General features: G+C 39.0%; 1 long non-coding RNA gene across 1 annotated transcript in view; it reads left to right on the top strand.

The window, feature by feature from the left end:
• Positions 1–1,916: 1,916 nt before the first annotated feature.
• LOC139184819 (uncharacterized) overlaps positions 1,917–27,179 on the top strand; it is a 268,152-nt gene continuing 242,889 nt past the window's right edge. The window contains exon 1 of the long non-coding RNA XR_011568334.1: positions 1,917–2,004. This is a non-coding gene — a long non-coding RNA (uncharacterized lncRNA). The remainder of the gene's footprint in view (positions 2,005–27,179) is intronic.

Raw genomic sequence — 27,179 nt, 5'->3', positions numbered from 1 at the left:
CTCTGCCACTGTTTTTCTTTGTTCATGTTTTTTCCTACTCAAATTCTATTCAAATTGTGATTGTGATTAGTTTGAGAAAATTAACCCTGATAAAGGTGCATGATTCATAATATTCTTTCCCAAGTGCAGCTCATCCTCATCGCTATATTCATTCTCATAAACTTGACCAAAGAAGTTAGTGGCCGAAGACTTATAAATAGATTAATTGATTAAAATTATAAAAAGGCATTTTGACTACTCAGAACATGTTTAGGCTACTTAGACTCCTAAATAGAGACAGCTGAGAGAACCCTTCTTTACTCCCTTATAAGAAACTTTTCTGAGTGGGACATGTCACATCTGATGGGCACTATTAGACAAGTTATTGTGTAGAGACAAATTATTATAACTTTTAGCATAGCCCTGTCTGTCGGGTCTGAATATGGTCTGTTTCTAAGATACATTGAATTCATTTAGAGGAAGATCCTCACTGGTAATTTCAAATCAGGAAAATGTGGAAATTTTTACAAGGAAGAATGATTGAATCTGTTGGTAACAAGACAGGAGAGCTTTAGATCAGATTTGAGACAAGGAGGAATAAACTTTGTCCAGAGGCAGCCTGGTTCAGAAAGGTCAGCCACATGTCTTGGGGGTGATGTGGGCCTTCTAGGAATACTTATACCTAGTTGGCCTGTTTTGACAATATTAAAGGAAACCAAAAAAAAAAAAAAAAAGAGAGAGAGAAGAAAGAAATTTTGTCTGAAGTTGGACTGGGATTTAAAGATGAGCAGCTAACCCTTGGGTTCTGTTTGTGTTGTGGCAGTGGGGATCAACATGCCCCAGTGCCCTACCTAGGGTAAGAATTGAGACCACTTGTTCAATCCTTCAGGCTTTGGTAAAGGTGATTCCTCAGAAATTCTTTTTACACTTTAAGTCACAAAGTTGAGAATTTTGTTTTATAAATGAGGCCACTTCTGTATTATTTCCACGATCATCCACAGATATTTAAATGCAGGAGACAAGCATGTGCACACATTAAAAATGTGAGAATTGAGGGAAAGAAAGACATTCTTTCTCTAGAAACCTGCCAAGCTGGGACCTATCCTAGGGTGTTTGCATGAGCTGCTCTTCAGCCGGAAAGGTGTTCCCCAGAGCTTCTTTCTCCTGACTGACTCCTTACTGCTTAAGCCTCAGATTAAATGCCCCCTCTTCAGTGAAATCTCTCTGATTGCCTAAACTGAAGTCCTTTGCTGTCTCTCTAACATAGCACATTTATATATTTCCACCTTAGCACTTATCACTTTATTATATACTGTTTCATATTCATTTATTTTCTACTTCCACCCACTTGACTGTAAGTACCAAGAGAGCAAAGATCTTGACTGTCACGTTCACTATTATGTTATCAGTATCTCCAATGTCTGTGTGTCAATATATAATCAATAACTACATTTTTAAAGAACAAATAACAGCAAAGCAAGTGACTAAACTGGTGTTATCATATTGAGCTGAATCACATCAGACATAAGAGAAAATAGCTAGGATGTAAAATGAGCTAAAGTAGTTGCTTAAACACATCTTAGCAAACTGGTTGTTATAATTTTTCACATTGACCATAAGAGGCGGCTCTCTAATTGAACAGGGTTCAATCAGGAAGGCTCTGTCTGAACAGGCCACCCAAGATGGCCGTTCTCTTGCTTTCTGTACATCTGCTGCTTGACCAGCACCAGCTACGTCTCCATCCTACTCACATGACTGACCTTCCTACATACTTGCCGGCGACCGGTCTGGTAATTGTTCTAACCTTTAGAATAGAGCACCTCCATCTGATAGCTTTTCAAAGGGGCGGTGAGGAGCGTCCCGATTAGTCTCCCTGGTAACCCACTAGCCAACCGGTGGTCAATTCCCCCTATAAATGGTAACCTTCCCCCTCCCCGCCAGAAGCGAAGGTTGCCGCCATGTTCTGCCCTGTCTGCCATCTGCTGCACACAGTGGAGTGTCACTCCAGGAACTTGCTTCAGACGTGTAAGTTCCCCATCCATGAAGCCATTGATGTCTCTTTTGCTGACTCTGGGCTTTTTTCCTGGTTTTGAAGCTGTGGGGTGCAGCCCAGGCGACCCAGGAAACTCCCGTGAGCACCGAGATATTGGGAAATAAGGATGAGGAATGGAAAGCTGCGGGGGCATCCACTAGTGTTTGGGGCCTGCAAGTTCCAGAGGCGATCCCAAAAGTTGCAAGGGAATCCCAGGGTGGCTGTCCACTAGTATATGGGGCCCTGGGGTGTCTGTCCTTGATTAGTGGGGAACAAAGAAGTGCAAAGAGCTCATAGACACCCCTAGGGCTATTGGGGAGATGTTGGCCACTATTACAGGGGGGAAAAGTGGCTGCAGCTGTGGGTTGGCTGTTTTTGTATTAAGGTCATAAGGGCTGAGCTAATAGCTGAAGCAAATGTTGACTTGAATGATGATTTTTTTGTTCTGAAATGAAGCATGTGAATGTGAGTGAATGATAGCTATTATTATTGTCTATTATTGTTATTTGTTTACACTAAATATTTAGAAACTGAAAAAAAAAATCCCTGAAAATGTCCTTGATGGGACTCTTCCAATTCTAAAACTGGTTTTTGTATATTCTGTCTCAGAAGTTAGCTTTCTAAAAGGAATTGGTATGTCTTCTCTGGTGCCTTCAAGATGTAAGTGATCTACCTGGGCTCTCAGGAACTTTAACCCTGGAGAATGTAGGCAAAAAAGAGGTCTTTTTAAGCTCTATTAGGACAACTGAGATGGAGAAGGCGATGACACCCCACTCCAGTGTTCTTGCCTGGAGAATCCCAGGGACGGGGGAGCCCGGTGGGCTGCTGTCTATGGGGTCGCACAGAGTCGGACACGACTGAAGTGACTTAGCAGTAGCAGGACAACTGAGAGATCTGTGTCTATATAGGTACATGTATGTCTATGTATATGATGCGTCTCTGCCTCCAGATGGTGTTGCCAAGATTGGTTTGCGGATGAGCTATAATTGGTGTAAAAGAAATTAAGCACTTATAAATTTTCAGAAATAAAAAAGAGATTGGTGAGAGGTTTTAAGAGTTAAGATTATAACCACTTGTAATTCTAATCATTGTAACCAAGTTTCTTTATTGATTACATTGTGATCAGGTGTTTAACTCTGCCTTTTTAAGTCTTGGCATTCATAGAAAATTACTGTTGTACTCTGAAGCTTTTGCAAAAAGTGCTTCATCATTAAGGACATTCGTAGAAAGGACTTTTTTTTCAAGTATGGGTCTCTGATAAATTTTGGATCTGAACTGCTGAACTGGGTAAGAAATTAGAGAATCCTAATGAAAAACCTTTAGTTCAGTTTAGTCATTCAGTCGTGTCTGACTCATTGCGACCTCATGGACTGCTGCACGGCCAGGCTTCCCTATCCATCACTAACTCCTGGAGTTTATTCAAACTCATGTCCATTGAGTTGGTGATGCTATCCAACCATCTCATACTCTGTCATCCCCTTATGCTGGCGCCTTCAATCGTTCCCAGCATCAGGGCTTTTTAAATGAGACAGCTCTTCACATCAGGTGGCCAAAGTATTGGAGTTTAAGCTTCAATATCAGTCCTTCCAATGAATATTCAGGACTGATTTGCTTTAGGATTGACTGGTTGGATCTTCTTGCAGTCCAAGGGATTCTCAGAGTCTTCTGCAACACCACAGTTCAAAAGCATCAATTTTTTCACACTCAGCTTTCTTTATAGTCCAACTCTCCCATCCATACATGACTACTGGAAAAACCATAGCTTTGACTAGATGGACGTTTGTTGGCAAAGTAATGTCTCTGCTTTTTAATATGCTGTCTAGGTTGGTCATAGCTTTCCTTCCAAGGAGTAAGAGTCTTTTAATTTCATGGCTGCAGTCACTGTCTGCAGTGATTTTGGAGCCCCCAAAAATAAGGTCAGCCACTGTTTCCACTGTTTCCCCATCTGTTTCCCATGAAGTGATGGGACCAGGTGCCATGATCTTTGTTTTCTGAATGTTGAGCTTTAAGCCAACTTTTTTACTCTCCTCTTTCACTTTCATCAAGAAGCTCTTTAGTTCTTCTTCACTTTCTGCCATAAGGGTGATGTCATCTACATATCTGAGGTTATTGATATTTCTCCTGGCAATCTTGTTTCCAACTTGTGCTTCAACCAGTTCCAGCATTTCTCATGATGTACTCTGCATAGAAGTTAAATAAGCAGGGTCACAGTATACAGCCTCGACGTACTCCTTTTCCTATTTGGAACCAGTTTGTTGTTCCATGTCCAGTTCTAACTTGCTTCCTGACCTGCATACAGATTTCTCAGGAGGCAGGTCAGGGGGTCTGATATTCCCATCTCTTGAAGAATTTTCCACAGTTTGTTGTGATCTACACAGTTAAAGGCTTTGGCATAGTCAATAAAGCAGAAATAGATGTTTTTCTGGAACTCTTGCTTTTTCAATGATCCAGCAGATGTTGGCAGTTTGATATCTGGTTCCTCTGCCTTTTCTAAATCCAGCTTGAACATCTGGAAATTCACGCTTCACATATTGCTGAAGCCTGGCTTGGAGAATTTTGAGCATTACTTTACTAGCGTGTGAGATGAGTGCAGTTGTGCAGTAGTTTGAGCATTCTTTGGCATTGCCTTTCTTTGGGATTGGAATGAAAACTGACCTTTTCCAGTCCTATGGCCACTGCTGAGTTTTCCAAATTTGCTGGCATATTGAGTGCAGCACTTTAACTGCATCATCTTTCAGGATTTGGAATAGCTCACCTGGAATTCCATCACCTCCACTAGCTTTGTTCGTAGTCATTCTTCCTAAGGCCCACTTGACTTCACATTCCAGGCTCTAGGTGAGTGATCACATCATTGTGATTATCTGGGTCGTGAAGATCTTTTTGGACAGTTCTTCTGTGTATCCTTGCCACCTCTTCTTAATATCTTCTGCTTCTGTTAGGTCCATACCATTTCTGTCCTTATTGAACCCATCTTTGCATGAAATGTTCCCTTGGTATCTCTAATTTTCTTGAAGAAATCTCTAGACATCGGAAAACCTTATCACTTCATAAAAAGTTAACAGAAGCATTGGTTACTGAGTGAACTGTGAAAATGATTATAATTTTGTCTGGAATATTACTGGTTTTGAATTGTGTTTGCCAGAAACAAGGGAACTCTTCCCATCAAATTGGTTATGACTTAAAGCAATTTGGTAAACTACACCTGTGGGTAAAACTGAAACATTTTTCTTTTCTCTCTGCCTGGTCCCTCCAGAAATTTGAGACTCCCATTCTGGGCAGCCTCAACAGGTAAATGGGAAAAACTGTCTTCCTGGCATGAGTTGGAATCTCAGTATTTTTGGGACCTCGAGAAGAAAGAAATCCACTGAGGTGGGGTCTGATGGCAAGCATTTAACATGGATTCCCTGGCTTTGGAAATTCAGTCTGAGATTCCTTCTGAGGAGTTCTACCATAGCTAGTCTGGAGGAGCCTATACGGTCAATTGACCAGACTTATTTTGCAAACAAATTTATCTTAATTTGGCTGTGTTTGGTGGAGGGTAATTTTTGAAAGAAAAATACTATGTTTTAGTGGATATTAAATTTGAGTTCCTTTAATGGAAGTCTGTATTTACAAAAGCTCTTGTGTCAGTCATACTTTCATCCTGATGTTCAGGATGAAAAAATTCTCTAGTGAAGTTGTCACAGAGCACAATACTCATGATATGTAACACTTCTTGCTTTAAGTCTACTGCTAAAAACACATGTATAATATTTGTGTAGCAACTTGGTGTAACTGATAAAATGTACATCCTCTGAAATGTTTCCCAATCAGCATACCTCTGAACTTGTTCATGTTATCTGATCACTTTCCCTGCACTGTGTATACCTAGACAGATACAAAGACTGCCTCACCTAAAGGGACATGATCTGCACCTAGGGCTGAAGGCTGCATTTATCCTGGCTTCAAGGTCCATGTACTTTGGTCTATCAAAAGGTTTACAATCAGAGAAATGATGGAAAAATTTTCACATGTGGAGATATGGGAAAATAATTCTGGTTTACCCATGGTTTAGCTTAAACTCTACTGACTAGAGTAGCCTGCTTTGTGGCCTACTGAACATGTATTGTACATCTCCTTTGGCTATTGAGGAGGGGGATTCTAGAAAGTCAAAATGGAGTAGCTGTGATTCAGATTATTAACATGATTTTAGACACATTCCTGTATTACTGAAAACTTAAGTTTTCTGAACTGTGTTGCAGACAGCAGGTGTGGTATTATTTTGGGATGCTGTTACTGCTTGTATTTTGCTTAATAGTCATGATCTTCCCTATGTTGTGCCTGTTAGATGTCTTACATTTCGTCCCTAGCCTGAGCAGAGGAAATCTATTTGAGGACTGAGTGGCAGCAATGGCCTCACTGTGAAATGAGTCTAATTGCTGGGTCTATAGCAAGATGAAATTAAAAGATGTTTACTCCTTGGAAGGAAAGTTATGACCAAACTAGATAGCATATTAAAAAGCAGAGACATTACTCTGTCAACAAAGGTCCATCTAGTCAAGGCTATGGTTTTTCCAGTGGTCATGTATGGATGTGAGAGTTGGACTGTGAAGAAAGCTGAGTGCCGAAGAATTGATGCTTTTGAACTGTGGTGTTGGAGAAGACTCTTGAGAGTCCCTTGGACTGCAAGGAGATCCAACCAGTCCATCCTAAAGGAGATCAGTCCTGGGTGTTCATTGGAAGGACTGATGTTGAAGCTGAAACTCCAACACTTTGGCCACCTGATGTGAAGAGCTGACTCATTTGAAAAGACCCTGATGTTAGGAAAGATTGAAGGCAGGAGGAGAAGGGGATGACAGAGGATGAGATGATTGGATCGCATCACCGACTCAATGGATATGAGTTTGAGTGAACTCTGGGAGTTGGTGATGGACAGGGAGGCCTGAAGTGCTGCGGTTCATGGGGTTGCAAAGAGTTGGACATGACTGAGCAACTGAACTGAACTGAGAGCAAGATGGCATGGTTTTCCTCCTCTGGACTTCCATGAAAAATTGATTTGGTTAATGTGACTGTGTGGAGGCAACTGACAGCAGGGGGAAAAACCTCTCACCATCTTCCTGTCCCACATGCCAGTACACCAGAAAGGCCCATGTTGGTGAATATTACTTGTACAACTGATGGCCCATGAGTCCCTGGGGTTATGCTGTGTGGAGCGAAATAGGTCAGCTTCTGGACACACGCATTCAACTTGTGGTATTAACTCTTTTTTTTTTTTTTGGAAAGACCTAAAGGTCCATCTAGTCAAGGCTATGGTTTTTCCAGTAGTCATGTATGGATTTGAGAGTTGGTACTATGACTGCTGACTCTTGGCTAGGCCACCAGGATGTTTTAAAGCTGGGACCTTCCTCTTCTCATAGTCATGGCTCTGTAAAAACAAGGAGTGGCCTTACCTTCTTTATAACTGGACAGGACACTGCGGCACTGACTTGCTTTCCACTGACCCAATAAGTGCTTGACTCCAAAATTTTCTGACATCCTGGTTAGTGACTGTTCTTAGTAAATGAGTTATCTTACTTTTGATACTCTCTGGCTGCTGCTGTCTGTATTGTATTTGTGGTATCTGGTTGTAGTGACTCCCCTACATATCTGACCTGAGGGATACCACAAAAGAGGGCTGGACCCAGATTATGAGGGTGGTGCAGGGTATGTAGGGGTGGAGTGAATGATCAGGCCATCCAGGATGGCTGTTATCTTGCTTTCTGTATATCCACTGCTCAACCAGCACCTGCTTCACTTCTGTCTACTCACATGGCTGATCTTCCTATATACTTCCCTGAACTCAGCTGGTAATTGTTCTTAGCTTTAGATCAGAACATTTCCCTTTGATAGCTTTTCAAAGGGGCAGTGAGGAGCATGCCCCTCGCTAGTTTCCCTGGTAACCCATCAGCCAATTGGTTGTCAATTCTCCCTATAACCTCTCCCCCAGCCATATCCTACCTTCTGTCTACTGCACTTAGTGGGATGTTGCTCTGGGACCTTGCTGTAGACATGTAAGCTCCCCATTAATGTCTCTGTCTCTGACTCTGGCCTTTTTGGTCTTGAAGCTGGGCCAGTGGGGTGTAGCTCAACAGGCTCCTTGGAGCTAAATAATTTTCAACTTCGTTAAATGTCTTGTAGACATTTAGTATGTCTAAGGTGCTCTCTACATGATGCATTGCAGGTTGTTCTCTCAGCATGTGTGAAACACTGTTTGCTGGGCCCCACTAAGACACAGGGGGATACATTGGTGAACTAGAGAGCATTTACTGCCCTCCAAGAAAACAGTCAGTCTCTGGAGTCAAGAGAGGGGTGAGGGCTGAGATACTGCCAAATAGAGAGTGCTGTGGGGTTGTACTGGAAGGGCTTAAAAGGTCATGAAGTCTTTGGTGAGAATGTAAAATCTAAGACAAATAAATTTGTAGGAAGGCCACCAGTTAGCTAATCAAACAGGATGATGATTAAAAGGGCCTGTGATCCAAATTTGTACAAAAGGAGGTAAAACATTCCAAAGTCACTTAGAGACACTTAAGCGATTTGTAAATTTGCGCAGAAGACCGTGAGAGAATGCAATGAGCAAAGCTTACTTATCCCAGTGATTGTGCTGGGGCTCTGTTACACAGGCTTTTGTGCATCACTGCATTTTCCAAGGGTTAGTGAGTCAACTTTTCTTACTGCAATGAAAAATAAATTCTTGGTGTCACATAACCTATAGAGAAAAACCAAGTAAGTTCACTTGAGAATGCTGTTCAGTTCAGTTGCTCAGCCATGTCTGACTCTTTGCAACCCCATGGACTGCAGCACGCCAGGCCTCCCTGTCCATCACCAACTACTGGAGTTTACTCAAACTCATGTCCATTGAGTTGGTGATACCATCCAACTATCTCATCCTCTGTCATCCCCTTCTCCTCATGCCTTCAGTCTTTCCCAGCATCAGGGTCTTTTCAAATAAGTCAGTTCTTCGTATCAGGTGGCCAAAGTATTGGAGTTTCAGTTCATCATCAGTCCTTCCAATCAATATTGAGGACTGATTTCCTTTAGGATGGAAATCAGTTTCTTGCAGTCCAAGGGACTCTCAAGAGTCTTCACCAACACCACAGTTCAAAAGCATCAGTTCCTCAGCGCTCAGCTTTCTTTATAGTCCAACTCTCACGTCCATACACGACTACTAGAAAAACCATAGCTTTGACTAGACAGACTTTTGTTGGCAAATTAATGTCTGTGCTTTTTAATATGCTATCTAGGTTGGTCATAATTTTTCTTCCAAGGAGTAAGCATCTTTAAATTTCATGGCTGCAGTCACCATCTGCAGTGATTTTGGGGCCCCTCCAAATAAAGTATGTCACTGTTTCCCCACCTATTTGCCATCAAGTGATGGGACCAGATGCCATGATCTTCGTTTTCTGAATGTTGAGCTTTAAGCCAGCTTTTTCACTTCCCACTTTCACTTTCATCAAGAGGCTCTTTAGTTCTTCACTTTCTGCCATAAGTAAGTGTGGTGTCATCTGCATATCTGAGGTTATTGATATTTCTCCCAGCAATCTTGATTCCAGCTTGTGCTTCATCCAGCCCAGCGTTTCTCATGATGTACTCTGCATAGAAGTTAATAAGTAGGGTGACAATATACAGCCCTGACGTACTCCTTTCCCAATTTGGAACCAGTGTCTTGTCCATGTCCAGTTCTAACTTGCTTCCTGACCTGCATACAGATTTCTCAGGAGGCAGGTCAGGGGGTCTGGTATTTCCATCTCTTTCAGAATTTTCCACAGTTTGTTGTGATCCACACAATCAAAAGCTTTGGCATAGTCAGTAAAGCAGAAATAGATATTTTTCTGGAACACTCTTGCTTTTTTGATAATCCAGTGGATGTTGGCAATTTGATCTCTGGTTCCTCTGCCTTTTCTAAATCTAGCTTGAACATTTGGAAGTTCACAGTTCACGTACTGTTGAAGCCTGGCTTGGATAATTTTGAGCATTACTTTACTAGCGTGTGAGATGAATGCAATTATGTGGTAGTTTGAGCATTCTTTGGCATTGCCTTTCTTAGGGATTGGAATGAAAACTGACCTTTTCCAGTCCTGTGGCCACTGCTGAGTTTTCCAAATTTGCTGGCATATTGTGTGCAGCACTTTCACAGCATCATCTTTTAGGATTTGAAATAGCTCATCTGGAATCCCATCACCTCCACTAGCTTTGTTCAGTGATGCTTCCTAAGGGTCACTTGACTTCACATTCCAGGATGTCTGGCTCTAGGTGACTGATCATACGATTGTGATTATCTGGGTTGTGAAGATCGTTTTTGGACAGTTCTTCTGTGTATCCTTGCCACCTATGCTTCTGTTAGGTCCCTACCATTTCTGTCCTTTATTGAGCCCATGTTTGCATGAAATGTTCCCTTGGTATCTTTAATTGTCTTGAAGGGATCTCTAGTGTTTCCCATTGTATTGTTTTCCTCTATTTCTTTGCACTGATCACTGAGGAAGGCTTTCTTATTTCTCCTTGCTGTTCTTTAAACCCTGAATTCAAGTGGGTATATCTTTCCTTTTCTCCTTTGCTTTTTGCTTCTCTTCTTTTCACAGCTATTTGTAAGACCTCCTCAGACAGCCATTTTACTGTTTTGCATTTCTTTTCCTTGGGGATGGTCTTGATCCCCATCTCTTATACAGTGTCACGAACCTCCATCCATAGTTCTTCAGATGCACTATCAGAAATAATCCCTTGAATCTATTTTTCACTTCCACTGTATAATCATAAGGGATTTGATTTAGGTCATACCTGAATCGTCCAGTGTTTTTTCTTACTTTCTTCAATTTAAGTGTGAATTTTGCAATAAGGAGATCATGATCTAAGCCACAGTCATCTCCTGGTCTTGTTTTTGATAACTGTATAGAGCTTCTCCATCTTTGGCTGCAAAGAATATAATTGATCTGATTCGGTGTTGGCTATCTGGTGATGTCCATGTGTAGAGTCTGCTCTTGTGTTGTTGGAAGAGGGTGTTTGCTATGACCAGTGCGTTCTCTTGGCAAAACTCTATTAGCCTTTGCCCTGCTTCATTCTGTACTCCAAGGCCAACATGATTTAGGAAAAGCACCTAATTTTGAAAATCTTCCTATTTTATTCATTGGGTGTTGTCTGCTTTCTGCCAGGCACTGTGGTTGATGCTGAATGTAGGGTGGAGTACAAAACAGAATGCACACAGCTGTGGTTTTGAAAGACATTGCTACTGGAAGCATCTTTGACCAGGACTGTGACATTGTTCTGAGGAGTGTTGACACCAGAAGCAGGGCTTTAATGGCAGTAACCAATCAACAAGAATTAGGCAAAAGAGACATTGTAGATGCCAAGTGGTGGCTGTGGCACAAAGCCTGGGACCACATATGATGCCCTTTAAGTGCCTCTCAGAAATATTTGATTTTGTCATAGATGACTTTGTAATGGAAATGGCTGAGGTTCTTTGTAGGGAGAAACAAGAACAGATGCATTACTGTTGATGTCAAGGTGACTTCACATCCATAGGTGGGTAAGGCCAGGTGGTCCATGGGTTGTTCTTGTGACAGGTTGTGATGAATCCTGTCAGTTTTGTGTACCATGACACCACAGGTGAGGATAGCACTAGCGTCAGGCTTTCCATCATAGGCACACTGGCTGGGTCCTGCTGAAGGTTACCAGTGGAGTAATTTTCCCTGGTGGAGCTGAGTGTTCATCCTCTGGGTTGCAGTAGGTAGACAGCTCCCCTCTAGGGCAGCCAAGAAAGTGAAGCATGGATGACTCAGCTTATGCATTCATGATTATGAAGTTTTTCATGAGACATTAAAGGTTCATATGCACAATTTTGAAACATTAAAGTGAAATAAGAGTGAACCAGAGTTTGTAAAACATGGAAATGTTCATTATAATATTTTCCTTTATCTTGAAAGTCTAGAAGGAAAGACTGTTTCTAATCTAGAATTTAAAACTTAAAACATATTAAAGTGTGCTGGAGCAGCCCCAGGGGGTATCTTACAAGTTTTACTTTACAAACTTTTAAGAAAAATTATAAGAAAATTTCTGATGAAGTGGGCTATTAGCTTTATTTTACTTGATTGTTTAAATTAAAATCAATTTACTTAGGGGTCTATTATTTAAAGCCTGTCAGTTTGAGCTTACTTGTCATACATCTTTCTCTCTTTTGCTGAAAAGTTCATTGAAAATAAGTTAATTAATTTTAACAAGTATTGTATGCTTTTAGGAATTGGGGAAAAAACCTATTTAATTAAATGAAAATACTATTATTATTGCACCTGTAATCAATTCAGTAATGGGAAAATGGTGTTTCCTCAAACTCCTGCTGAGATTTGTGCAGGTGTTTTTGTATTTGCTATAAATCTATGCCCACACAAAGTTCACTCTGTTGCAGAAAAATAAATCACCTTATTCAGGTGGCAGTGAACTTTGACTTAGGAATATTTCTCGCTGCTTTTTCCAAAATCAAAGCAACGCCTACGTTTCCATTGCCATATGCTGTCTTTCTCAGCTGTTGAACTGCTTATTATATATATTGAGTCCTTTTCCTCCTGTTATCTCAGAGACCTGATGTGAACTGGAGTATGGCAATGTTCTCCACCTTATGTAAAACCACCAAATAGGTTGCTTTAGATAGCCAGTGGGGGATGGCTTATCCTGAAGTCAAGATGAGCCATCAAGCAGGCCTTTGGGCCTCTGGGCCTATCTTGCTTTCATAGAATATTTTCATTGAAATAAACTGGGATTTTCCTTTTATAAGGCTTATAATCACTTTGATCTTTGATTAAAAATTCTCTAGTGGGGGGAAAGGTTTCTATCTTATGCATATTTATGTAGATATTTTTTCTTTACCTATATCTCTATTGTTTCTTTCCCACAAATTAAGCATTCTAAGGATATGAACACTTGTTTTTCTAACTTGGTGGAGGGAGAGGAGCAGTAAGTGAATGTCTATGACTGTCGTCTCTAAATATTTGGATTTCAGGGTGTGAGAACTAAATTCTGATTTCTTCTTGGGCAGTTATTTGCTTGCAACTTGAGCAAAGCCCTTTGATTTCCTTGATAATTCCAAGCTCCCATTTATAAATTGATGGGGTTGGAAAGATACTAAAGGAAAATACAAATATATTTTGAAGTATATTTGAAAGTGTAAAGTGAAAGTATAAAATAATTTATTGAGCTTTGAAAACTTGGAACTATCAAGACTGAGAAACCAGGTAATAAGTAGATAAAATCATTTCCTTTATACCTGGGGATCTGATTACAAAGAAACAAAATAAAGCCTTAACTGAGCAACAACACCTATTTCAACACCCCTCCCCATGGTTGACACCAATTAGGGCTATTCTGTCTATTCTGAAAGCAACATACTGTACTCTTCTGCTACTGGAATGTTCAAGAGAAACTCTGTAACTGGATCTAGAAACATGGTGAGGTAAAAATGTTAAAAATTAGATATTTAAACATTTTCTTTATCCATTTATCTGTTGATGGATACTTAGGTTGCTCTTTATCTTGGCTATTGTGAATAATGCTACTGTGAACTATGGGGTACATGCAGCTTTTTAAATTAGTGTTAAACATATTATTAATTTTTAATTTTATTATGGAATAACCAGGTGATTTTTTTATTGAGGTACAATTGACAAACAATATTGAATCACTGTGATATACACCTTAAACTAATATAGTGTTTATACAAGTTTCAAAATTGTTACCACAATATGTCCAGTTACCACTTGTTATCTTACAAAGTTACTGCAATATCATTGACTATATTATCTATATTGTACATTATATCCCTGTGACTTGTTTATTTAGTAACTAGAAGTTTTTGCTTATTAATTTCCTTTACATACTTTGCCTGTATCTTAGTTTGCCTCCCCTCAGGCAAGCACCAAGTTGTTTTCTGTATCTCTGAGTCTTTTTTTGTTTTGTTTAATTTGTTCGTTTGTTTTGATTTTTAGATTCCGTATATACATGAACTCACACAGTAGTTGTCTTTCTTCTCTGACTTATTTCACTGGTTAATAACTTCTAGGTCCAGCCACATTGTCTCACATGGCATGGTTTCATTTTTTACGACTGAGTAATATTCCATTTTATCCATTCCTCTTTATCCATTCATCTATCGATGGACACAGGTTGTTTCCAAACCTTGGCTCTATTGTAAATGCTGCTCTGAGCATTGGGGTGCAGGTATGTTTTCAAATTCAAAGTGTTTTCATTTTCTTTTGATAAAGACCCAGAGATGGAATCACTAGATCTTACGGTAGTCCTATTTTTAACTTTTTTGAAGAAGCTCCATACTATTTTCCATAATGAATGCACCAATTTACTTTCCAACAAACAGTACATGAGAGTTGTCTTTTCTCCACATCCTCGCCAGCACTGATTTCTTGGTCTTTTTGATAAGTTATTTTGACAGGTGCCAGGTGATATCTCACTGTGGTTTTGATTTGCATTTCCCTAATGATTAGTGATGTTGAGCACCTTTTTCATGTAATTTTTGGCCATCTGCATGTTTTTCTTGGAAAAATGTCTATTCAAGTTTTCTGCCCAATTTTTTCATAGGTTTGCTTTTTTGAAAGTAAACTATGTAGTTTATTTATATATTTTTAATATTAAGCCTGTATCAGATATATAATTTATGAATACTCTTCCATTCAGTAGGTTAGGTTGTCTTTTTGTTTTCTTGATAGTTTCTTTCACTGTGCAAAAGTTTTTCAGTTTGATGTAGTTCCATTTAACTTATTTTTGCATTTGTTGCCTTGCCTAAGGATACAGGTCTAAAATATATTGCTAAGATTGAAGTCAAAGAGCTTACTGCCTTTATATTCTTCTAAGGGTTTTATGGTTTCAAGTCTTACATTCAAATCTTTAATCAATTTTGAATGTTTTTTGTATACAGTGTAAGATAGTGGTCCAGTTGCTCATTCTTTTTCATGTAGCTGTCCAGCTTTCCCAGTACTACCTGTTGAAGAGACTACCTTTTTATCACTGTATATTCTTGCATCCTTTGTTGTAAATTGACCATATATACAATACACACATGGATTTATTTCTAGGCTGTCTATTCTGTTCCATTGACCTATGTGTCTGTTTTCATGCCAGTGCCATACTATTTTGATTACTATGTGTTATTTGCTCAGTTGTGTCCAGCTTTTTGCAACCCCATGGACTGTAGCCTGCCAGGCTTCTCTGTCTTTGGAATTCTCCAAGCAAGAATACTAGAGTGGGTTGCCATTCCCTTCTCCAGGGAATCCTCCCAACCCAGGGATCTAGCCTAGATCTTCTGCATTGCAGGCAGATTCTTTACTGTCTGAGCCTCTAGGGAAACCCATTTGATTACTGTAGCTTTGTGATAGAGTTTGAAATCAGGGCACATGATACCTCCAGCTTTGTTTTTCTTTCTCAAGACTTTAGATATTTGGGATCTTTTGTGGTTCCATACAAATTTTAAGATTCTTTGTAGTTCTGTGAAAAATGCCATTGGTATTTTAATAGGAATTGCATTGAATCTCTAGATTGCTTGAGTAGTACGGTCATTATAGCAATATTCTTCCAATCTGTGAGGGTGGTATTTCTTTCCATTTGTTTGTATCAACTTCAATTTCTTTCATCAAGGTATAGATTTCAGTGTAGAGTTCTTTTGCTTCCTTGGTTAAATTTATTCCTAGGTATCTTATTCTTTTCGATACAATTGTAAAAGGGATTGTTTTGTTAATACCTCTTTCGACAGAAATGTAATAGATTTCTGTATATTGATTTTGTGTCCTGTAACTTTACTGAATTAATTTATTGGTTTTAATGTTTTTTTTTTTTTTGGTGTGTGTGTGTGTGTGAAGGGCCTTTAGGGTTTTCTATATATAGTATCATATTGTCTGCAGTTTGGATGCCTTTTAATTCTTGTCTCATTTCTGTGACTAGAACTTTTAATACCACATTGGGTTGAAAAGAATGAGAGTGAGCATTCTTGTTTTGTTTCTGGTCTTATGAGGAAATACTTTCAGCCTTTCATCATTGAGTATGATGTTAGCTGTAGGTTTGTCATAGGTGGCTTTTATTTTGTTGAGGAATGTTCCCTTTTTACACACTTTAAGAGTTTTTATCAAATAAATGTTGAAATTTGTCAAATAGTGTTTCATTGGGATGATTATATGATTTTTGCCTTTCATTTTGTTAATGTCATGTATCACATTGATTGATTTGAAAGTGTTGAATCATCCTAGCATCCCTAGAATGAATATTTGATGATATTATTTGTGAGTGTTCCACGTGCCCTTTAGAAAGAAATTGTCACTTGTCTTTTCGAGATGCTAGGTTTGATGTATGCCCACTTTAAAAGTCATCATCATATTTATGTCTTCTGTATCTTACTAATTTGTATCCACTTGAACCATCGTTGACTGTGAGAAGTGAATTCAGGTTTCCTATTATTAGTGTATTTCTGTTTCTCCTTGTATTTTTACCCTTTTCTCCTTCATGTATATTAATGCAATGTTATTTGGTACAGATGTATTCATGCTCTTAGATTTTCCTGTGGTTTGAAACTTGAGTCTTATCTTCTTCATCTTGTTTAATGCTTTCCACCTCAGAAATCAATCTAATCTAATACTAAAATCACAACCTCTGATAGTTACTAACATTTGTCTAGTATGTATTTCCGATTCCTTATTTTTCAATCCTTCTAAGTAACTTCCTTCATTTGCTCTATAATGACATAAGAAATTTATTTCTAAGTAACATTGCTTTGGCTAACTACTTATGTATAACATATAGTTGAGCTTTTTCTTTTACTATCATTTTTTATATAAACAAGTGGCTTGGTTTTAGCTCTGTTATCATAGTTTATGTTATACTATTTTCCTAGCTGGTGTTTGTGGTGGGGGGATAAATGAAAAAAATAACTTTGGAGCTTGTGTTTTTGTCTAATGATTCAGTTAAGTTCAGTTCAGTCACTCAGTCATGTCTCACTCTCTGTGACCCCACGAACTGCAGCACACCAGGCCTCACTGTCCATTACCAACTCCCGGAATCCACCCAAACCCATGTCCATTGAGTCAACGATGCCATCCAACCATCTCATCATCTGTCATCCCCTTCTCTTCCTGCCCTCAATTTTTCCCAGCATCAGGGTCTTTTCAAATGAGTCAGCTCTTCGCATCAGATGGCCAAAGTATTGGAGTTTCAGCTTCAACATCAGTCTTTCCAATGAACACCCAGGACTGATCTCCTTTAGGATGGACTGGTTGGATCTCCTTGCAGTCCAAGGGACTCAAGAGTCTTCTCCAACACCATGGTTCAAAAGCATCAATTCTTTGGTGCTCAGCTTTCTTTATAGTCCAACTCTCACATCCATACATGACCACTGGAAAAACCATAGCCTTGACTAGACAGATCTTTGTTGGCAAAGTAATGTCTCTGCTTTTCAATATGCTATCTACGTTGGTCATAACTTTCCTTCCAAGGTGTCTTTTAATTTCATGGCTGCAATCACCACCTGCAGTGATTTTGGAGCCCAGAAAAATAAAGTCTGACACTGTTTCCACTGTTTCCCCATCTATTTCCCATGAAGTGATGGGACTGGATGCCATGATCTTAGTTTTCTGGATGTTGAGCTTTAAGCCAACTTTTTCACTCTCCTCTTTCACTTTCATCAAGAGGCTTTTTAGTTCTTCTTCACTTTCTGCCATAAGGGTGGTGTCATCTGCATATCTGAGGTTATTGATATTTCTTCCGGCAATCTTGATTCCAGCTTGTGCTTCCTCCAGCCCAGCGTTTCTCACAGTGTACTCTGCATATAAGTTAAATAAGCAGGGTGACAATGTACAGCCTTGACGTACTCCTTTTCCTATTTGGAACCAGTCTGTTGTTTCATGTCCATTTCTAACTATTGCTTCCTGACCTGCATACAGCTTTCTCAAGAGGCAGGTCAGGTGATCTAGTATTCCCATCTCTTGATTATAATGATTTAATTTTTATTTTTAGTCATGTATCTATTGATTTCCTACTGAAACGCTGAACAATGATAAAATTGATATATTTAAAATTTCTTTCTCTTCTCCCTTCCTTTACCCAGACATTTTCATTCATTCATATATTTCACATTTATTTCCTATTTTAAATATAGCTATTGCTTTTTAATAATTCAAATCTATTGATCTTTAATGTACAAGATTAAGGAATCACCATGCTTATTACCTCCTGTGTTCTTGTTCCTTCTCTTTCTGACTTTTGTCAGCTGTTTTATTTCTACTCTGTCAGGGCTTATACTATTTATGTTCTGTTCTATCACCATAATCACCATATTTATTTTGTCTTAATCCTAGAGTTAAGTGATTTCAGAATTCAGTATCACCCCTCTTTACAGTTGTTTATCAGTTTTTCATAGGTTGAAGTGTGTTTTTCAGTACTTTCTTAAAGAGGGTTCATGGAATCTATAATCCATGAAAGTGAAAGTCATTCAGTTATGTCCTCTTCTTTGCAACCCCATGGACTCTACAGTCCATGGAATTCTCCAGGACAGAATACTGCAGTGGGTAGCTGTTCCCTTCTCCAGGAGATCTTCCCAACCCAGGGATGGAACCCATGTCTCTCACATTGCAGGCAGATTCTTTCCCAGCTGAGCCATCAGAAGCAATTATCCATGAACACTTACTTATTTAAATATGCTTTTTTTTTTGTCTTTATTTTTAAACAATTTTTATGGGCATAAAATTCTTAGGTTTTATTTTCTTGTTGACTTTGCAAGACCTTACTCAACTTTCTTTAAAGTTTACTCTATGTCGGAGAAACTGGACACCAGTCATTCTGGCAGTGTTTTCCCCATACCATAATCTTATGCCTATTCCACCAAAAGATTCTTTTATTATCTGTGACATATAGTAAATATACTAAGATATGTCCTGGTACTGATCATTCTAAATTCCTGGGATATAGTGCCCACTTTAAGCTTTAGATTCAGCTTCTTTTTTTTTTTATTTTTGGAACGTTTTCTTAAATATATATATTTAAATTATTTTGTTCCATTATTTATTTTAGGATTCCAGCTATTAGATTTTTTCTTTTTTGTACTCCTTTGACCTGTAGTTCATGTTTAACTTTTAACTGTATTCCATTTAAAAACCTGACTTCATTTCCTTTTCTTCATTTTACTCAAATCCTGGCCTCTATCTTTTTCTGTGTTTTCAGTAATAACTCTCTTTTTGGTGTAGATTCCAGTGGGGCCTCTTTTCTCTCATGGATTTGTTGTTCTCAAGTTTGTAATGAGTTCAGCCAGGTTACATATTATAGTTTTACATAGTCTCATCATATTTGCCTGATATGTGATAGTTCTATGTTTCTTTTATTATAGAAGTGCCTGTTTCAGTAAATTTTTTAAATTTAATTTTATAGTTACATGTGTATGAACAGTATTTTAATTTCTATATTAACATTAGTAACTTTTGAAAGTTAATATTCATTATTTGCTATAAGTATTTTCCTGTTTCTTTTTCTTCTTTTTGGTTTTAGCATTCAGTTTTGGTTCTTATGATCAACCAGTTTGAAATAAGGTTTATACTTCTGTACTAGCTATTTACAAGGATAGGACCATCTCATGGGTAAAAAGAAATTTTATTTACAATAACAGTTATTAGTGCACTATTTTTCAGTTTATTCCTCACTATTGAAGTAAAAGTAGCAGCTATAGGGTTAACATTATTGTATTTTCCTCTCCAATCATTTTTGCAATGTGGACCTTTAGTGTTTTCCTGTTAGGTTCTAACTCATAATCTTTTCATAATCAAACCAGATGTTTGGAGGCTCAACAGTAGCTTGCACACTTGTTTTCCATGTGGCCCAAAAAACGTTAATTGGTTTTGCATATAACAGTTTTAAAACATGGTTGCACATTCTTTGACACTTCTCTCATCAAGTCTTTAGAGTTTAGGGTTCCCGTTAAGTCTAGTTAGGCTTACGACTGTTTCAACTAATAGAGTACAGTGATAAATGATGCTCTGTGACTTTTGGGGGTAGGTCATAAAAGGTCACTTCTGCTTTGTTTACTAGGACACTTGCTCTGAGAACATTGAAATAAAATGTAAGAAGTCCAAGTATTCTGTGGTCACCAGTGGAGGAACCACATGAGACAGAAGTGTAGACAGTTCCAGTTGACCTCAGTATTTCAGTCCTTCCCACAGGGGCACCAGACAAAAGAGTGAAACTATTTCAGACACTCCAGTCAGCTGATCCACCAGATGGTTACAACCAAATGACCTCTGTCAAATGACCTCTGTGAAGGCCAGATGGAGCAGAAGCATGATTCAGCTGACGATTTGGTCAAATTGTTGCCAGTTTCGTGAGATACAGTAAAATGGTTGTGGCTTTAAGCTCCTAATCTTATCTGGAGTGAATATCTTTGTGCTCTTGACTTGGAGAAGTGCACTGGGCCTGATTTTTATTAGATGCGTAACTCTAGGTCTCCTTGAACTGTGTTTTTCTTATACTACTTTAGACATTCAGAGCTTCTGGAAGCCACTTTCCTATTATTTGTAGTGAGGTTTTAGCAATCCCATGGTTTTAATAAAAGTGGAGTTTCTCTTTTTTATTCTCATTTTTGCTTTCGGTTAATTGTCAAAGAAGGGAAAATCTACATTTACGCTATGAAGTTGAAACTGAAAGTCTCAAACAACCTATTTTATAGAAAACAGAACTGTGACTGAGAGTTCTAAATAATATGGGGTTTCTAATAGAATTTTTCTATATACCAGAGCTAATAATGAGAAATCTCAAGTCCAGAATGTGAAGTGACTTTTCTGAAGACATAAAATTAATATTAAATTTGATAAAATGTCCAAATTCTTGATCCTTCTTTGCTTTTGTTCATTATGCTCTAAACACTATAAAATGTCATAGTTGTAAGAATTCCAGATATAGTATTTGGAATTTATAAAAATAATTTGCTTTCTCAAGTATTAAGCCAAAATACAATAGGAAAGGAAATCCTTAGCTCCTGGGAGAGAATAACTTTGCACAGCATATTTATTTTCTCATTTAAGGCAGAAAGGAAGAGGTAAAAGTAGGTATTGCAGTGACTAAATCTAAAAGTGAAACAGAGAGAAGCAGAGAAACTGGTCTTGATGGCTTCCTTTTCTTCAAAATAAGATCAAAGTTGTCCATTGGGAGTGGGAGTAAGGAGTGAGACATGAAATAGGGATCTGAAGAGAAAAGTGAATTTAGAGAAGCAGTAGTCCTGGGGTCTGGGAGGGTGATCTGACCAGGAATCTGTGAAGAACCACTGGACACAACCAATGGTTTGGGTGAAACTGAGGATGGATAGTATTGACTAAAAATATAGCCACAACCTGAAAGTAGAGAGTTATTTTATTTGGTGGGAATATTTAAGACTCTGAGCCTGGGAGACAGTGTCTCAGTAGCTCTGAGAAAACTGCTATGAAGAGTTGCGAGTGGGAATCAGGCTATATACAGGTTTGCAACAAAGGGAGCAGGCAGTCTGAATATCAAAGATCAGATATCAAGTTAAGAAATTTAGTGTTCTATGTATGTGACGATGCAAGCTTCTGGGCTTACTGAATTCATTCCTTTCATTTGCACCTCAGCTATCTGGGGCCAAATCCTGTTTCCCTGTTCACCTTAGGGAGTGGCAGGCAGGTGTGGCAGATGGCTGCTGCTTGCGTTCTTCCTAGCTCCCCAGCAATCATTGTAGGGGGTAGAGGCAGCTGCTGGATTGCAGTTTTGGGAGCCCTCACTCACATTTGGAGGGCAGAAATCGATGATGACTGTGACATTTGTTTATTGATATGACAGGATATATTTTCATTTCACAGTGGTTACCTGCATTCTGCATCAGCTTTCATATAACTTGAGATCCTGAATTTGCCTTTGAATAATTATATATTTAGATCTAACCCGTTTGTCGCTGAGTCCTGTCAGTTTTACGAATTATTTCTCAAACATTCCTTTGTCATCCTTTTCCAAGGATCTCAAAATAAGAATCCATGTTTGTAGGAATCATTCCGATTATTCCAGTATACATATTGAAAAATGCTTGTGTGTTCCCAGATTATATACCAGTTCAATTTATAATCATACATAAAAGAACAGAAGGACACTCAAATATGCTAAGGCTCAAAGCTATATACCAAATTTTAGTATTTGAGAAGAAAAATTTGAAGTTAGAATTTGAGCAGATCTGTTTGAGGTCCTCTTCTTTCAGTGCTGCTTGCTCCATAGACTATAGTTTAGGGCAAATTACTTAACCTCTCCAGTTACCTAGTCTGAAAAATTAATTGACTCATCTCTTTGTTGTAAAGATGAAATAAAAAATGCATCTAAAATATCTAGCAAGATGCCGAGACCGTAAGATACATATATATGTATATATCTTATATATGAGTCTATATATTTCTTTATATATGTATTTTATCTCTCTCTCTATGTGTGTGTATATATATATATATATATACAAACATGTATGTGTGTGTGTGTATATATATATATATATATATATATATATATGTTTCAGTTCAGTTGCTCAGTCATGTCAGACTCTTTGTGACCCCATGGACTGCAGCACAGAGAAGGCAATGGCACCCCACTCCAGTACTCTTGCCTGGAAAACCCCATGGACAGAGGAGCCTGGTAGGCTGCAGTCCATGGGGTCACTAAGAGTTGGACATGACTGAGCGACTTCACTTTCACTTTTCACTTTCATGCACTGGAGAAGGAAATGGCAACCCACTCTAGTGTTTTTGCCTGGAGAATCCCAGGGACAAGGAAGCCTGGTGGGCTGCCGTCTATGGGGTCGCACAGAGTCGGACACGACTGAAGTGACTTAGCAGCAGGACTGCAGCACGCCAGGCTTCCCTGTCCATCACCAACTCCTGGAGCTTGCTCAAACTCATGTCCATCGAGGCGGTGATGCCATCCAACCATCTCATCCTTTGTCGTCCCCTTCTCCTCCTGCCTTCAATCTTTCCCAGCATCAGGGTCTTTTCCAATGAGTCAGTTCCTTGCATCAGGTGGCCAAAGTATTGGAGTTTCAGCTTCAGCATCAGTCCTTCCAATGAATATTCAGGACTGATTTCCTTTAGGGTGGACTGGATGGATCTTCTTGCAGTCCAAGGGACTCTCAAGAGTCTTCTCCAACACCAGAGTTCAAAAGCATCAATTCTTCAGTGCTCAGCTTTCTTTAATTTAAACAAAGTTATTTTAAATATGACTAAAATAAATACTTCAGTTAACTGAGACATGAAACAAAATTACCAGCTAAAAGAAAGGAAAATTATGGTCTAAAAGGACTTGCAGTGGGTATTGAAATCATAAACAAAGAATGAAGGGTAAAAAAGCTAAAATGCAGTTACAAGATAGAAAGCAAACCCTTTTCTGAAGTCACAGATGCAGACATTAGTCTTTCATTGCAACCTTTCATCCTTTTTTTCTGAAAGGTGCAATTATTCCTGCTATTCAACCCTTTTGTCTGACCAAAACAATTTCATTTTCTCCCTATATATTATCATTGAATCGTTGAGGGCTCACTCAGGTGTGTCCAACTCTGTGACCCGGTTGGACTACAGCCTGCCAGGCTCCTCTGTCCATGGAACTTTCCAGAAAGAATGCTGGATTGAGTTGCCATTGCCTACTCCAAGGGGTCTTCCTGACCCAGGGATCCAACTTGTATCTCCTGCATTGGCAGGCAAATTATTTATCACTGAGCCATCTGGGTCCATGTATTATCCATTAGGTGTTCACTATCATGTCTTTTCTATGTTATTACTTTCCTTATACTTTCTTTCTTTTTTTTTTTTTTTTAATTACCACCTTCTTGGGACTATGTAAAACTGTTTTACTCTACTGTCTTTCTATCTTGGCCCCTTAGCAAAAATACCAACCTGGATTAATGAATATAGTTAATAATTTCCATTGGTATTTCCAGGAGTTGTAGCTGCATACTACTGGAGAAAATGTATAAACAAACCAATTGATTCCTCTATTAATCTAATTTTATTTAGGTCTTAATGCCTACAAGATACTCTTGTGATACTACTTTAGTCAGATTCTTTTCCCTTTTGGCACAGAAAGGCACATCTAAACATTTCTCCTCAAGCCTTTGGTTTCATTCATTTCTTATTCTCTCTCAAAAACTTTATTTCTCTCTTACTTCACTTGGGCTTCCCTGGTGGCTCAGATGGTAAAGCATCTGCCTGCAGTGTGGGAGACCCAGGTTCAATCCCTGGGTTGGGAAGATCCCCTGGAGAAGGAAATGGCAACACACTCTAGTACTCTTGCCTGGAAAATTCCACGGACTGAGGAACCTGGTGGGCTACAGTCCATGGGGTCACAAAAAGTCGGACATGACTGAGCGACTTCACTTTCACTTTACTTAGAAAATAGATGAGGACATCCTCATTACACCATAAATATAAATCTTTTGACTTCCACAATTATCCTTTCCTTTCTTGGCCAATTTATAATGATAGAGGTGTTTTTAGAAAATGTACTTTCTAGGGGGGTTCTAATCATCTGCTTCAGGGTCTGTCCCCTTTCTAGTCTCTCATCTAAATTCCTTTCATATCCTTTGAGCTTAAATGTGCCCAACTCTCCCATCTTAAAAGAAACAAACAAAATCTCCACCTTTCCTTGGTAGTCTTTTATCGATTCCATTTCTGAAGTTCACCTTCCTCCTACTCTTCAGTCTGGCTGCTGAATCTGCCATTTTACAGAGACAACTTTAGCCACTGTAACCCCTAAATCCATGTCACCACATCCCCAGGAGTATGGTTGAACATTTTTCATACTAAGTTTCTCAGCAAAATTTAACACAGATAAACAAATATGACTTTCTTCAGTCACCTCTCCCCTTGTAATTCATGTTAGCAAGTTCTGCTGATTTGTCCCTTGCTGACTCATTTTTGATGTATCCTCATTCCTTCAATATTGTAGTTTCTCCAGGCTTGGTCCTAAGCCTTCTGTACCTTTCCATAGGTGATATAATCCATACTCATGGGTTCAGTTATTGATTATATGCCAATCAATCTCATTTCTTGTTCTCTAGTCCAGGCCTTTCCAACGGCACACTTCATTTGAGTATTCACTGGTTTCTCAGTACAAGTTTTCCAAAGTGGAATTCAGTTTTTCTTTTGCCTTTTCCTGTTCCAGTGTCTGTCATCTCAATAGTGTCACTACTTGTGGCAGGAGGCAAAACTCAAAGATGTCCCCACTCAGGTGTACTGCCTTGTATAATCCCTGGGATTGTGAACATGAGGGCTTGTACTCCCATGGTTGAGTTATGTTATATGGCACAGTTGACTTTAAGTAAAGGAGATTATCCAGATGGACCTAACCTCACTACATGAGCCACTTAAAAGCAGAGAAGAAAGCATGAGAGGGATTTGGCACATCATCATTGGCTTGAAGATAGAGAAGGGCATGTGACAAGGATTGTGGATGTCTTCTAGGAGCTGAGAGCTGCACACAGAACAATGACCAGCCAGGATAAAAGACTTCAGTCTTACAAACTCCAGGAACTGGTTTACCAGTAAGAATGAGCTTAGAAGAGTATAACCATATACTTCCTCATGGCCCTCAAACAAGAATTCAGCTTAGCCATTACCTTGATTTCAGCTTTGCAATACTTTGAGAAGAGATTACAGCCGTGCCATGCCTGGCTTCTAACCGACAGAACTATGAATGAATAAGTGTATACTGTTTTAAGCCACTAAGTTTTTGGTGATTTGTTGTGCAGCAGTAGAAAAGCAAACACACACACACACACACACACACAACTATTTGAGTCTTGAGGGTCAAAGAATTCCAGAAATCATTTTTATTTCCTCTAACTTGACATGGGTTTGATGCCTGAGTCCAGAAGATCCCCTGGAGGAGGGTATGGGAACCCACTCCAGGATTCTTGCCCGGAGAATCCCATGTTGAAATCCCCGAACTCCGAACTACCCTGGCAGTCCAGCGGTCAAGACTCTGAGCTCCCTCTGCAAACTGGAGGTTAGGGAACTAAGATCCCACATGCCATGCAGCACAGCCAAAGAAAAAACCCAGACCTCATAACTGATTTTGCCCTTTAAAAGCTGCTTGTTAAAAGGTCTAGAAAATAGTTCTCATGTTTACGGAAGAATTTAAGTAAATACATGTATGAGCCATTAGGTGACAAGGATAAATCTGCTAGAGGAATAAAGGCTTATTAAGGAAGTACCTGTAAGGGCTTCCCTGGTGGCTCAGTGGTAAAGAATCCACAGAGGAGTCTGGCAGGCTACAGTCCATAGTGTTGCAGAGAGTCAGGCATGACTGGATTGACTTAGCATGCATGCATTCTCAAGCTCAGTTCGTGAGTCTTGCAGATTGTTTGTAATTTGAATCCACTCACTTTTGTTTATCCCCCTGCTACCATCTTAGTCTAAATCATTACTTTCTTTTGAATGGATGCCTGAAACACTCTCGTTATTTTTTGCCCCCAGTTCATATCTGCCTCAATTTAATCCATTCTTCACAAACCACTGATCACATTATGCTCTGCTTACTGCCTTCATCTCACCACTAGCAAGATGCTGTTGGTTACATTCTAAATGTTTCCCTGATCTGAGAGGCATGTGTATTACATCCCCTGTTGTTCCATCTAGTATCACCTTTTATCGCCACGTTCTCTCACCGCCTGCACTGCTGCCTCGAACGCTTTATTCCAACTTCTAACTCGCGGTGCTGCTTTCACTGTCAAGGCCCGACAGTGAGCTTCTTTCTTCTATGAACCTTCTTCTCCCAGCTCTACCCTTGTCTAGCTAATTCATGGTCATTCCCAAGTCTTAGGTTACATATCTCCTTATCAGGACAGCTTTCCTAACGTCCCATGATTAATGAACCTTCTGAATTTATTGTTTAGCGTTTGTGCTCTTAAGTACACTAAATGCGGCTTTCTTTTCAGTTCACCAGCACTCAGTAAAAGGCATTGTTAGTGAATATTTCCATATGTTACTTTAAGAAAAATAATTAAAATAAGTTGATAAATAACTGTAACCCATTTCAGAAGGAACCATATACTTCTCATATCTATTATTTTACAATGAGAATTGTACTACATAGATTTTCCTCATCACAGTTCCTTGAGTCATAGGAATGCACTCCAACCATGTTATATTCA

Source organism: Bos indicus, chromosome 9 (genome assembly GCF_029378745.1).
Source record: "Bos indicus isolate NIAB-ARS_2022 breed Sahiwal x Tharparkar chromosome 9, NIAB-ARS_B.indTharparkar_mat_pri_1.0, whole genome shotgun sequence".
Classification (NCBI taxonomy): Eukaryota; Metazoa; Chordata; class Mammalia; order Artiodactyla; family Bovidae; genus Bos; species Bos indicus.
This window is presented reverse-complemented; position numbering and strand designations above follow the sequence as displayed.